This window comes from Ixodes scapularis, unplaced genomic scaffold (genome assembly GCF_016920785.2).
Source record: "Ixodes scapularis isolate PalLabHiFi unplaced genomic scaffold, ASM1692078v2 PGA_scaffold0__279_contigs__length_252992795, whole genome shotgun sequence".
Taxonomy (NCBI): Eukaryota; Metazoa; Arthropoda; class Arachnida; order Ixodida; family Ixodidae; genus Ixodes; species Ixodes scapularis.
Window position 1 is genome coordinate 136,000,537 of NW_024609835.1, and position 12,412 is coordinate 136,012,948.

The 12,412-nt window shown below is 51.5% G+C and overlaps 1 pseudogene; it reads left to right on the forward strand.

The window, feature by feature from the left end:
• Positions 1–1,607: 1,607 nt before the first annotated feature.
• On the forward strand, positions 1,608–4,002 carry LOC120838095 (annotated as a pseudogene).
• The last annotated feature ends 8,410 nt before the right edge of the window (positions 4,003–12,412 follow it).

Genomic DNA, 12,412 nt, shown 5'->3' on the forward strand with positions numbered 1-12,412 from the left:
AATCTCGTTTGTCCGTGTTTGCGCGCAAGGTGCGCCCCCTATCTCCAATAGACCTTTCGCCGAATTACCCAAGCATCAAAAGAAATACTGGGAACGTATGTTACACGCGCTGCGCGTGCTGGTGTCTTCAGATCTATAAGTTCAAATGCAAAAGTCTAAAATGAATGACTTTCCGCACGCGCTTTCCACTGACGCTCTTTTCCTGTTATTGACTTCGAAGCTTTTCTATAGGGAAGACGAACACGTGCAGCGCGTGTCCTACGTTCCCAACATTCTCTTTGATGCTTGAATAATTTGGGGAAAGGTCTATTAACGTGCCAGCAAATACGACCGATATTAGCGATACAAAGCGAGCGCACAGGCAACGTACGAACGATGATGAGCAGATGCATATGCAATATCTGGTCGATCCCTGGCCATCAGTCCAATCTGAGCAGTACTCGCACGATGTTCCGCCGAAACTAGACCGGTGGAGAAACGGCAGCATGCCAATACCTGCCGGATGTCGGGGCGTGGTGAGAAACTGCACATTCGGCCGATACTGGAGCCGGTTTTCGGCCGACATTATAGAGTTTTCGTAGATAGTTTTCGCGGTTCCGCAACGCTCTCCGTAATTCGCTAGGAAACCTGAAACTTTACAGTCAAGGCCATCAGTGCACAGGCGCAGTAACGATTTCTTCGTTGTGCAGGCCTTAGCGGAGGGGGAAACGCGGTCAAAGATAACTCCCTATTTCCTCGAGACTCGCCAAGTATCGCCCTGCAGCTTGGGAGCATCGCACTGAAAGCGTTCTTCGCCGATATTTGCGACTTTGGCACTCTGCAAGCAATGCACCTTATCGATCATGCCTCTCTCCAAAGATATCTTACAAAAGAATATTGTTCCTTGGGTATTTCAAGCAGAAAAAATTTGTTTTCAATGACTCCAAGTAGCGACGCCACATCTGGTGGCGGTGCCACTAAAAAATACTTCTTGGCCTTGAAATACACGAGAAGAACAATATAAATGTAAGAGATTGGCATGATTGAGAAGTTGATTTCATTAACAGTGCCAAAGACGCTTATACTGGCGAGGAACGCCTTCGTACGATGATGCTCCATGGTGACCGTGGTGCGATTGGATTAGGACGACCCTCTCCAAGCTTCAAAGATTTGAATGGACCGAAATGGCGATTGCCGTGGCAACGGAGAGCGATTAGCGAAAATAATCCCTGTAGAAGCGGAACCAGGGGGACAATAGACATACACAAACCTACGAACACAGCCAGGTGACTGGTGCGCAACCGAAAAAATCCGCCTGGTCGCGGTATCGAACTAGAGACCTCTTCATTTCCACTGGAGCGCTCTACCAACTCAGCTCACCAGGAGTTAGTCAAGTCCCTCCATCCTAGGAAAGGACGACGACGAAATGCTCTAACCAAAAGACGTCAGATCTTTCATTCCTGGTAACTTTTTGTATTTTTACCTTCTATTGCGAAAATCTTGATCAAATATTAACGGGCAGTATTTTTAAACTCAGTGTGCCTGACAAAGCAATCAAGCAGACCGCCAAGTTCTCTTTTAGAAAAAACTGCAGCCTTTGCCGCTGCTGTCGTTTCATGTGGACGAACATGGAAGCGGCCCAAGCGGGCGTCCCTGACGCTGCTAATACAGCACTGAGCATAACTCCTGAGCAACGTCAAAGGAACGAAGCACCCGTAACGTCGCAACCAGATGATGAGCACTCTATTTGTTCCGATGGTTCTATTGCATTGTCGACTACAGACATCAACTATATGGAACAAGACGACGATACCGGAGGTCCGTATCAAGAAGTTAGATCACGAACGACAACTCGGCGTAACAACTCCAACTCCAGCTCGGAGACAATAATCCAATCAAAAGCCATCGAAGAAGGGCTCACTGTTGTGTTCGCCCCTGCGGATAGTGAGACGCTAATAACATCCGTCAGAAGCATGAAGCTCTTAAGAGCTCTAGCAAACTCCTGTCCTGAGCGCATTCACCAGGTTCGTTTTAACAGCAGATTGAATGTCATCGTAGTTGATACCTGAAATTGTGAAGCTACAAAAACATTGCTCAACTTGAAGGCTCTCTGTGAAATTCCGGTCATGTCATGCTCTCCACTGCCCGGAACAACGGTGAATGGAATAATTCAGGGCGTCGACAAAGAGCTTTCTAATGAGATCGCCTCGCATCTCAGGTCCAATATTAATGTTGGTGTCGTCCGACGCCTAGGGAAGTCTAGCACAGTCAAAGTCACCTTTCCGGGCGAGATTCTGCCAACCCATGTTCTTCTGGGTCATCTACGTCATCCCGTCCATCCCTTTCAAGAAAGGTCCATCCAGTGCCTTAACTGCTTTGGATTCGGACACAAGCGAGTGGCCTGCAAACGCCCCAAAAAGTGTGAACATAGTGCAAAACCACATGAATCAACGGACATCACATGTCAATAAATGCCTGCGAACTGCGTTAACTGCGGCCAAGAACACGAAGCTACAGCACGCTTCTGCTTGAAGCGAAAGAAACTAGGGAAGATCCAGGCGTACTCAAAATCCAACTCGGTGGGCTCTCATGTCGCCTTGGAGTACGAAAAGCACTTCCCGGAGATGGAATCTACTCGAGCAGGCAGCTATGTCGCGAAAGAACCGACTGTCACTGAACTCAAGAACTCAGGAGAGCAAGACATGGAAGCAGGGATGGGCAATATTTCAAATGCAAGTATTTGAAATACGTGTTTCAAATACTTTGTGTATTTTGCATTTGTATTTAATTACAAGTTGGGTAATGTATTTGACGTGTGATTTAAATACTAAAACGTGGGTATGTCAAATACAATTGCAATTAAATACAATTGTGCGGGCAAAAATACATCCCTCAAACTTATTGTTACGACTCATTTTGCTCATCCTTAGACGTGTCTAAAGCTGCTCTTTCTTCATCTCAACGCCAAAGGCTACAACAAACCAAGAAACTCTTCATCTCTTCATACACCAGTCCTGCGGCGCTTCGCGTCTCGCTCACCGCGGGCGCCCGGGCACGCCAGGCGCCCGCGGCACTTGCCTCTATTACGTTAAATAAATGTTATGGCCAAAGTTACAAGTCTTGTTTTATGCATGTGGTTGTTAAATATAGTCTTCATCCTTTATTCGGCCATGAGGCTTTTTTTCTTTTTCTCCTCCGGCTTTATTTTAAAGGCACTGTCCAGAGCAAGAAGAAAACTACGTTCTGCACCGAATACAGTGTCTCTCAATCAAGCACAAGCGTTTGGTGACTTTGTGATTACGGTGCTAGTCCAGGGCAAGAATAGTGACGAAATCGACGTTCAAAGGCAGACTGGATATATATGTGCCTGTGACAACTTGTGATGCTTTCCAGCCTGATTTCCATCCATATTTTTGCCTTATTGGACATTCTAAATGCGCGGGTCGTCCAGATTTTCGTAACTGGCGCGAGTTGCAACAATAAAAAAATTCTCTAGCTAGTGCTGCGCGTCTTGGTCGTCTGTATCTTGTACTTAAATTCTTTTTTGGAAATGTAATTATATTTGTAATTAAATACATTTTTGACGGAGTATTTTGTATTTGTACTTCAATACATATTTGCATGTAATGTGCCCATCCCTGCCTGGAAGAAACTTCAAAAGATGTGACTACATCATCGCTATACATGACGGTCGTCACACAAACAAAGCCTAAAAGTCACGCAACTCAAAAAGATTGCCAGGGTTCAAGTCCACACGACAAATAAAAAAACAATATGCCGGCTGCATCAACACTTCAGGCATCCCAGACCTTTTCTGCACCCATCGCTCGGCCGCAACCCTGCCCTATGAACACAAATGCGAAACCAATAACTTCCTTTGGAGACAGTCCACCCGAATGGATGTTTGTTTGTTAAGGCCGCAGTCAAGATCAATCTCAGCCTACTTAAAAGCATCGAATAACCTGGGCAAAGACACTGACTACCATAATCCAAGCAGTGCTCCCTCTCCTTGGGGGATGCTAGGGTCATCTTCAACTCAAACTAAGGGTTTTACCACCAGAACAACCTTGGTGGTGTCCGCAAGAGCTACCAAAGCAGACAAGCCCGGTCGGGCAGACACCTTCAGAAGAAGTGGCAGAGCCTGCTTATGGCAGACGAACGCCGGGCAGCCATAACTAGAGTCTGGCAGTGGAGCTGCCGAGGGTATTGCAACAAACGTGGGGCCGTAGCGCAGTATTGCCGGACTCGACAAAACTCCCGACACAATAGCACTCCAGGAAACTGTAACCGAGACACCCTCACTTTCGGGCTACAAGGCGCTGGTCCCCCGCATATGCCAACGCGTGGCAGTCCTACCAGCCAGCCACGTAAATGCACGCATGCACGAACTCAACGACGAGAGCATAGACCACGTGCTTATAAAAATCATGCCCGAGAAGCGCTACTGGCCCTCGTTCTTTATTACCACACTCTCAAGAAAAAAGGGCGTAAAAGGGTGTAGTTACACCCTTTGTCCCAAATAATACTCTTCAAAACTTCATTTCGACGTACAGAGCCCTATAGTCGAACAGACGGCCACAAAGTTTAGGAGGGGCTTCATGACGGTGCAATATAACTTTTTAAAGAGCTAGAGTACGTATCAAAGACCTCATAAAGAAAACACCGAGTTTTTACAGTAGGACCAAGAAAACCCCGATTATTTTTTTTTTAGTAAAACGTACATTAGCTATTTTAATACGTTGTACCACACGGCAATCAAGCCCCTCGTAAAATTTCGGGCCGTCTGTTCGACTGTAGAGCGCTGTACGTCGAATCGAAGTTTTGGGGTGCATTACATGGGACAAAGGGTGTAACGATACACCCTTTTACACTCTTTTCCTGAGAGTGCAACGTATACAGGCCGCCACGCAACAGGTACAAGGATTTTAGCAAACTGTTTGCGCGCGTGCATAAGCTTGCACAGAACCATCTCCTCATAGTAGGCGACTTTAACGCGCCGCGCTCGGCCTGGGGGTACACTCGCTCCTTGCCCAAAAGCACCCGACTTTACCACTCCACCTGCCAAGAAAGCCTCTCCGTTTTGACCGACCCGGAGCAGCCCACAAGAACGGGCAACAGTGTTACCCGCGACACGTACTCGAACCTCGCGCTGAGGAGATGCGGACGGTGGTCGGAATGGTCAAACCTCGAGGTGAACCTGGGAAGCGACCATGCCATAGCCTAAGTGAACATCGCCGTCTCGCCAGGGAAAAAGTTCCACCGGAAAACAAGTCCTGACAGACTGGGACAGGTTTCGCGCAGCACGCACGGCCACACACAGCAAGCGAGAGCACGATGATGCTTCCCTTGCCAGCGGGATTGAGCGCCTGGTTTGTAACAAGAACACCTATACGGAAACGATCAACCTGACCACAGAGACCCCCGAGGTGGACAGGTACCTGCTCCACTTGCGGGAGGCGAGGAACGGTCTAATCAAGTGCTGGAAGCGCCTGAAGCTAAACCGCCAGCTCAAGAAACAGATCGCGGCAATCACAGTGGAAGCGCTCGAGTACGCAACCCAACTGGCGCGTTCAAACTGGAACAAGAAGTTCACCGATCTCCAGGGATAACTGGGGACCAAGGACGTGTGGCAGTTCTTGCGGCACCTCCTGGGCCCTAGCAAAAGTAAAGGCAATACCAGCCAGAGCCTCCAGAAAATTGAGCGCGACTTCCCCGGCACCAACCTGGAACTCCTCGAACAGCTCAAACTACGGTATATTGGCTCGTCCCCGGACGAGGGGTATCACGACTACGAAGGCGAGCCGAACCCCGAACTCGACGTCCCCTTCAGCTTCAGAGGTATGGAGCGCGCTCCAAGGCCTGGCCCGTAATACGGCACCTGGCGAGGACCGTGTCCAAAACACGCTGCTCCGTAACCTAGACGCGGGCTCGGTTCAGAACATCTTGAACCATATCAACCAGGTATGGGAAAACGGCGAGTTCGCCAAGGAGTGGAAACACTCGGAAATTATCCTCATCCACAAACCTGGGAAGGAGCTCTGCCTCGACAACCTGCGACCAATCGCCCTCACGTCCTGCATGGGAAAGCTGATGGAACAGGTCGTCCTCAAACGGCTGCAGCCGCAAATGGAGGAAACGGGCGTGTTCCGGCACACCATGTTTGGTTTTAGAGAGCACTTGTCGACCCAGGACGACATGATGCAGCTAAAAGAGGAGATCCTCGGCCCCATCTAGATCTGGGGTTCCCCTTTTATGGGGGTACCACTTAGAACCACAGAAGGTTCCTTGGGTCCGGATAAAGACGTGTGTATTTGACTTCGATGCAACAGGCTTGCCCGAGGGCCAACAATGGTGGAGATGACGGCGCTGTCTCTTTTGACAGGATCGCCAGTCGGAGTCCGCGCTGCCGCTATTGACAGTATCACGGAGGGGGAGGATCAGATAAGGATATGAAGGCTCCGTCGAGCAGAGCCTCCCCAGAGAGAGTTCCTCCCCTTGGATTACAGCCGTCTTATACACCAACTCATGTTTACAAACAAACCGGAGCGCCCCTAGCGGACGTCACCGGCGCCGCGCATGCGCCGTGGATGGTGGGCAAGAAGCCCGCCGTCGCCCCTAAACAAACCATTGAATTGCGTTGTTGTCGGCGTCGGTGGGAGTCCCCGTGCTCTTTTTCGCGTTGGAATTGTTGATTCTACGTCCTCCTAACAATGTCTGACTACTTGAGCGGCTTCAGCAAAACTATCGAGGCAAAACTTTGCGTGAATAATGTGACTTGCGGCGATTCATTTCACGTGGACGCCGCAGAATGGGCGCTAAAGCCTGACTCCCACGTCGAGATTCTGCTCGCTATTTTCAGTCGCGACGTCGCTCGGACTGCAAAAGCGTGGACCGTAGCTGAGATGGTGGACATCGATACTGAAAACCTCAAGTAGAATCGGGCATTACAAGTCGGTGATGGCCACTGGTAACAATGATCAACAACTCCTTGTATCTGTTTACACTTAGCCGACTTACCCCAACCAACCTTCAAAAGTGTTTTGAGGCCTGCACTTAGTTCTTATCGCAATTACCGGGTCAATGTTTGGTTTACGAGCCGCTGTCGTTTGAACGAACTGACGACAAAAAGCAGCCAAGTTTGAAAGAGCAGACGACAGTTGGAACGCACGCGCAATGGAGTACGGGCAAGACGCACCGCGTCCCGCGTCAACAAACCATTCGAATGTCACGTTGTCGGCGTCTGTGTGAGTCTGCATACTCTTTTTCGCGTTGGAGTTGTCGATTCTACGTCCTCATCGCAATGTCTTACCACTTTAATCGCCTGAGCGAAATCATCAAGGCTCGTTACGCTGCTAAACTTTGCATAAATAATTTGACGTGCGGCGATGTATTTGCATGACCGCCACAGAATGGACGTACAAAACCATGATGAGACTCTTCTAGCTATTTTCGGTCGCGACGACCCTCGTGCTGCAAAAGTGTAGAAGGTAGCGGCGATGATCGACGTCGATACTGAAAATCGGAAGCGGGAACAGACAAAGCGTAACAAGTAGGTGATGGCCACCGGTACCAATGATCAACATCTTGTATCTACTGCTTACATCGAGCCTACTTAAGTCTTTTGAGGTCTGCAATTACTTCTTATTGCAATCACCGGGTCAAAGTTTGGTCTACGGGCCGCTTTTGTTTGAACGAGCAGACGACAAAAAACAGACAACTTTAAGAGAGCAGACGAAAGTTCGAACGATCAGGCGGCCGTGTGAATTTGAAGACGCACTGAATCCGTGGGTGGTCCGGACAACTTGGGGGTTTTATCTCGGTCATATTGGAACAAAGCAAATACATCTGGCGACTACAAATTGTGGCCCGCAAACGCAATCATAGTTCGACAGCGTCAGGTTTGCCCTTTTTCACGGCTGCTATCGACGTTCTCGGACGAACGGAGGGTGCAAAAACACATGAAAACCGATCTTCAAACCTTCCCAGACTCTCTTTGTAAAGCCCCCATCGCAGCATTTTGACGAGAAGGCAGGTTTTTTGTCTCGTTTCTTCCAAAGGAACACAGGAATGCATGTCTGGCACGGCGACTTCTGCCCACCGCCCCAGACCGGAAGTGCGTCCGGCGCGCCACCACCGCGGCGTGACGTAGGAGAGTTGAGTTGGTGTATATAGCCTGCGGGAATGGACGCGCCTGGGGTGGGTCGGATGTAGGTGGCGCCCCGGAGGGGCGGACGCGTCCAAGTCATGATCCCGAGGGGTGTGCCTTAGGCAAATCACCCGAGAAGGGCGAGGGAAATCCGTCCAACAGGGAATACGGCTTCGCCCTCGCATCCGGGACGCGCCCCCCCGTGGCGACGCCCCACGGCATGCCTGAGCTAGACCTAGATAGGGATGCGGGGAACACGTGGTTCCCACACTCCCCACTCCTTAAGGCTGAGGTAGGTTTAATAAAAATAAAAATTAACCTACCGCCTCTCGAAAACAAAACAAAACAAAAACAACGCGGCGGTGCCGGCTCCCACATGCATGGGGTAACAAATAGTTCGACGTCTTCAGTGACGTTCCCAACGACGCAGTCACTCGCTCACCAAGGTGGAGTCTCCGGTGGAAGTGCTTCGCGGGGCCCTTGGGACGTGTCACGGGACAAACGGGAACAGCTGGTCACTGGTCGGTGAGCCGGCCGACCACCGCGCGGGTCCCGTGGTCGCGGATAAAAATTCAACAGTCCCCTGACTGGATGTCGATTCCGGCGGCGCACGACAACGGCAGGTTGCTGATTCGGCCCGTGGCCGGCAGGGGTAGCGGGGCTGCCTGACGACTCACGCGCAGCTCTGGTCCATGGACGCCGGTGAACTGCCGTCGCCAGGAAACAGCAGCTCCCGAACGGCGCGAAGCCCCGTGCTGACTGGGGATCCTCTTCGTGGATGCGGGGACGTGCTGCGGGCGATTGACCACTTGGTCTCCGACCGCTTGTGACGACGCTCGCACCGCGCTTTTGCGGTGACGTGTGTACACGTGAGCGTAGGTGGCTGACCAATGGCCGTTATGCCTACCCTTTCCCTCGGATGCCGTAGTTCGGGGGATTCCCCTACGGATTCATCCGGGAGCGAACGCTGAGGTGACCTTTCATGTAGGTCACTGCTTGCCAGTAAAACAATGATGTCTGGCGCGTTTGCGAAGGCAGCAGGTGCATTGTGCTTTGCACTTCCCTTAATGTGACATTTCGCCACTTACTGGGGCCGCCTCTACGAAAACTTCCGATATTAGTTTTTCCGAGTTCGCAGATTGTAGCGTTGTTCATCGTCGGCGTTCTCTCGCGTTTTGCGTGCATATTGCTGCGGGGGCTGCGTTTGTTCGTCCCCTTCTTCCCTTTCGTTGTAGGGTTTGAGATCGCAGACATGCACAGGCCCGCTGACTTTTTTTGAACCCTTCTCAGTCAGCTTGTACACGAGTGGTGAAAATACTTCGTGCACTCGGTACGGGCCCAACCACTTTGGTGCCAGCGGAGGAGAAAAGCCTTTGCTGGCGTCGCTCAGAACATGGTTTCGTTTGAGCACGAGATCGCCTACTTTGTAGTGGAGATCCCGGCGAGAGCGGTCGCACTGAGCTTTTTGTTTAGCTCGTGCTACCCCGAGATTGTGACGGGCCTCCGAGAAAGCTTTCGGCATCCGGGTTTGTAGCGTACGCACACGTTCAGTCTGTTTCGACTGTGCGTCGCTCACCCCAGCGTTTGCACCCAGGACGCGGTCTATTAGATTCGGCAATTCTCTCCCAAATGTGAGGAAGGCGGGGGTGAAGCCTGTCGAACGATTGACAGTGGAACGGAGTGCGAACCCAATCTCAGGAATGTATGCGTCCCAGTCGCGGTGCTTTTCGGCAAATGCTGCCAGCTGGGGTTTGATGTTTCTGTTACATCGCTCCGTGATGTTCGCCTGTGGGTGGTAGGGTGTGGTTGTTCTGTGCTTGATGCCCAGCGTTTTGCAAGCGTCCACAAATACCTTCTTGACGAAGTAGCTTGCTCTATCTGTTAGAAGTGCTTCAGCGAACCCGAATCGGGTGAACACCTCCATGTGCTTTTCAGTGATTGCTCGGGCCGTCAGCTTTCGTAGTGGGAAAAGTTCCACCCATTTGCTGAAGTGGTCAGTGACAACCAATAGATACTGGTGTCCTTTGGGGCTCCTTGGTAAAGGCCCGACCACCTCGCAAGCCGCCAAAGACCATGGTTCTTGGTTGTGGATCGGCTGCATTAGACCCGGAGGTTTGCCGCCTCTTGGTTTGAAGCTTCGGCGAGTGTGGCACGTGCGGCTGTAGCGGAATACGTCCCTTTTCATGCCCGGCCAGGTTACGATGTGGCGTAACTTTGTGTAAGTCTTGGAGCCGCTCGCGTGTCCGGCCAAGTGCGAGTCGTGATAGTAACGCATCACTGCGCGCCTCAGACTTTTTGGCACTACCACCTTGAACACATTATCTGTGTCCTTCTCAGATGGGATATACTTCAGCAGGAGCCCGTCGGCGTTCAGCAGATATTGATCCAGCGTGTCAGTACCAGTACCAGATACATCCCGACACTCGGCGTTTACTCCAATACCAGCGGTCGTACGCCCGGCGGGCGCCGCCCGACTCCACAGAGTCTGACTCACTCGAGAGTCCGTCGATCACCTTTCGACAAAACGGATCATTCTGCTGAGCTTTCAGTAGCTGTTCTTTGCTGAACACGACACCCACTGCGTCTATGTGGTTCACGTTTTCGTCCGAGAAGGTCAGTGGTGTTGCCTCCATTTTGAACTGATTTTCTTTTCGCGTTGCTTGGAGTTTGCCATTGGCTCGGCCTGGGTCCTCGCGGAAAGATTTGCGCAGTCTACGGGGGCTCGCGACAGAGCGTCCGCCACCACGTTTGTGCTGCCTTTCCTGTACCGCACGACACAGTCGTATTTCTGCAGTAGCAAGACCCATCTCACTAACCGCCCTGCGGTTTCGCGAAGTCTGGACAGCCATATTAGGCTCTGCTGATCTGTTTCAATCGTGAACGTGGTCGCGTCGACATAAATGTCGAATCGCTTTAGGGCAAATACAATAGCCAAGCACTCTTGTTCACATGTGCTGTAGTTCACCTCAGCGGCTGTCAGCGAGCGGCTAGCAAAAGCTACCGGACCAAGCACTCCCTCGTGCTCTTGGAGCAGGACCGCTCCCAAGCCCAGTTTGCTCGCGTCCGTTTGGATCACGAAAGGCTTGTTCAAGTCGGGCAGCTTTAGTTCAGCTGTGTCCGCGAGCGCTTTAGAGGTGCAGCGGAATGCCGCCTCCTGCTCGGGGCCCCAACTCCATCTCACGGTCTTTCTCAGTAGCCGTGTTGTGGCGCTTGGAGTGATGCGCAGTTCGGGATGAATTGGTGGTAAAAGTTTACCATTCCCAGATAGCGACGGAGCGAGTTTACGTCCGCCGGCGCCGGAAACTCCCCGATAGCCTTTAGCTTCTGGGGGTTTGGCGTGATGCGCCCGCAATCGAGCGTGAACCCAAGCAAGTTGATTCGGGTTTCGGCTATTTGGGCTTTTTCTGGGTTTAAAGTGATACCCGCAGCCTTTAGCCTGTCGAAAACATCCTTCAGATCTCGTAGATGATCTTCGAAGGTGTTGGAGTACACGACAATGTCGTCGAGGTAGGCTATTGCATGTTTCCATTTGGCTTCTCCCAGTACTCGGTCAATCAAGCGTTGAAAAGTCATTGGCGCTCCACACAGACCAAAGGGCATTCTTGTGAATTCGAAAAGCCCGCGGTGACACACAAAGGCTGTTTTTGCCTCGTCACCTGCCTCCATTTAAACTTGGAGGTAGCCTCGGCTAGCGTCCAGGGTTGTGAAATACCGTGCGCTGCCGAGGTTGGAAAGGATCGAGTCAATGCTCGGTAGCGGATATGCGTCTTTAAGCGTTACGTCATTTAGACGGCGGTAGTCTACGCAGAGACGTGAGCTGCCGTCCTTTTTTAGGACCAGCACAACGGGAAATCCCCAGGGACTATTTGTCCGCCGGACAACTCCGGTCTCGATCATTTCGTCAAAGGCGACGTCGATGGCTTTTCGTTTGGCCAGACTGACGGGTCGTGCGTTTTGCCTCCGAGGAAGCGCATCGCCCGTGTCGATCCGGTGTCGCACTTCGTTTGTGCAACCGGGACGCTCCGTGAACATGGCGTCATAGCGTGGCAACAATGTTGACAAACGGGTTTTTTCTTGCCCTGACCCGCAGCATGACTCAGTCAGCAGGGGGTGGGTGACCTCCGACGCTACGGCGCTTGCTTGCAACCGCGTCGGGGTAGCTGTTGAGGAGTTGATACCCGGATTTTGTGATTCTGTTGCCTTGTCTTGGCAGCTGCTGTCTGCCCCATTGACCAGTGTTTTTTCTGGCGTTGGGGGTTCGCAGAAAGGTTGCAGAGGTGCGAATGT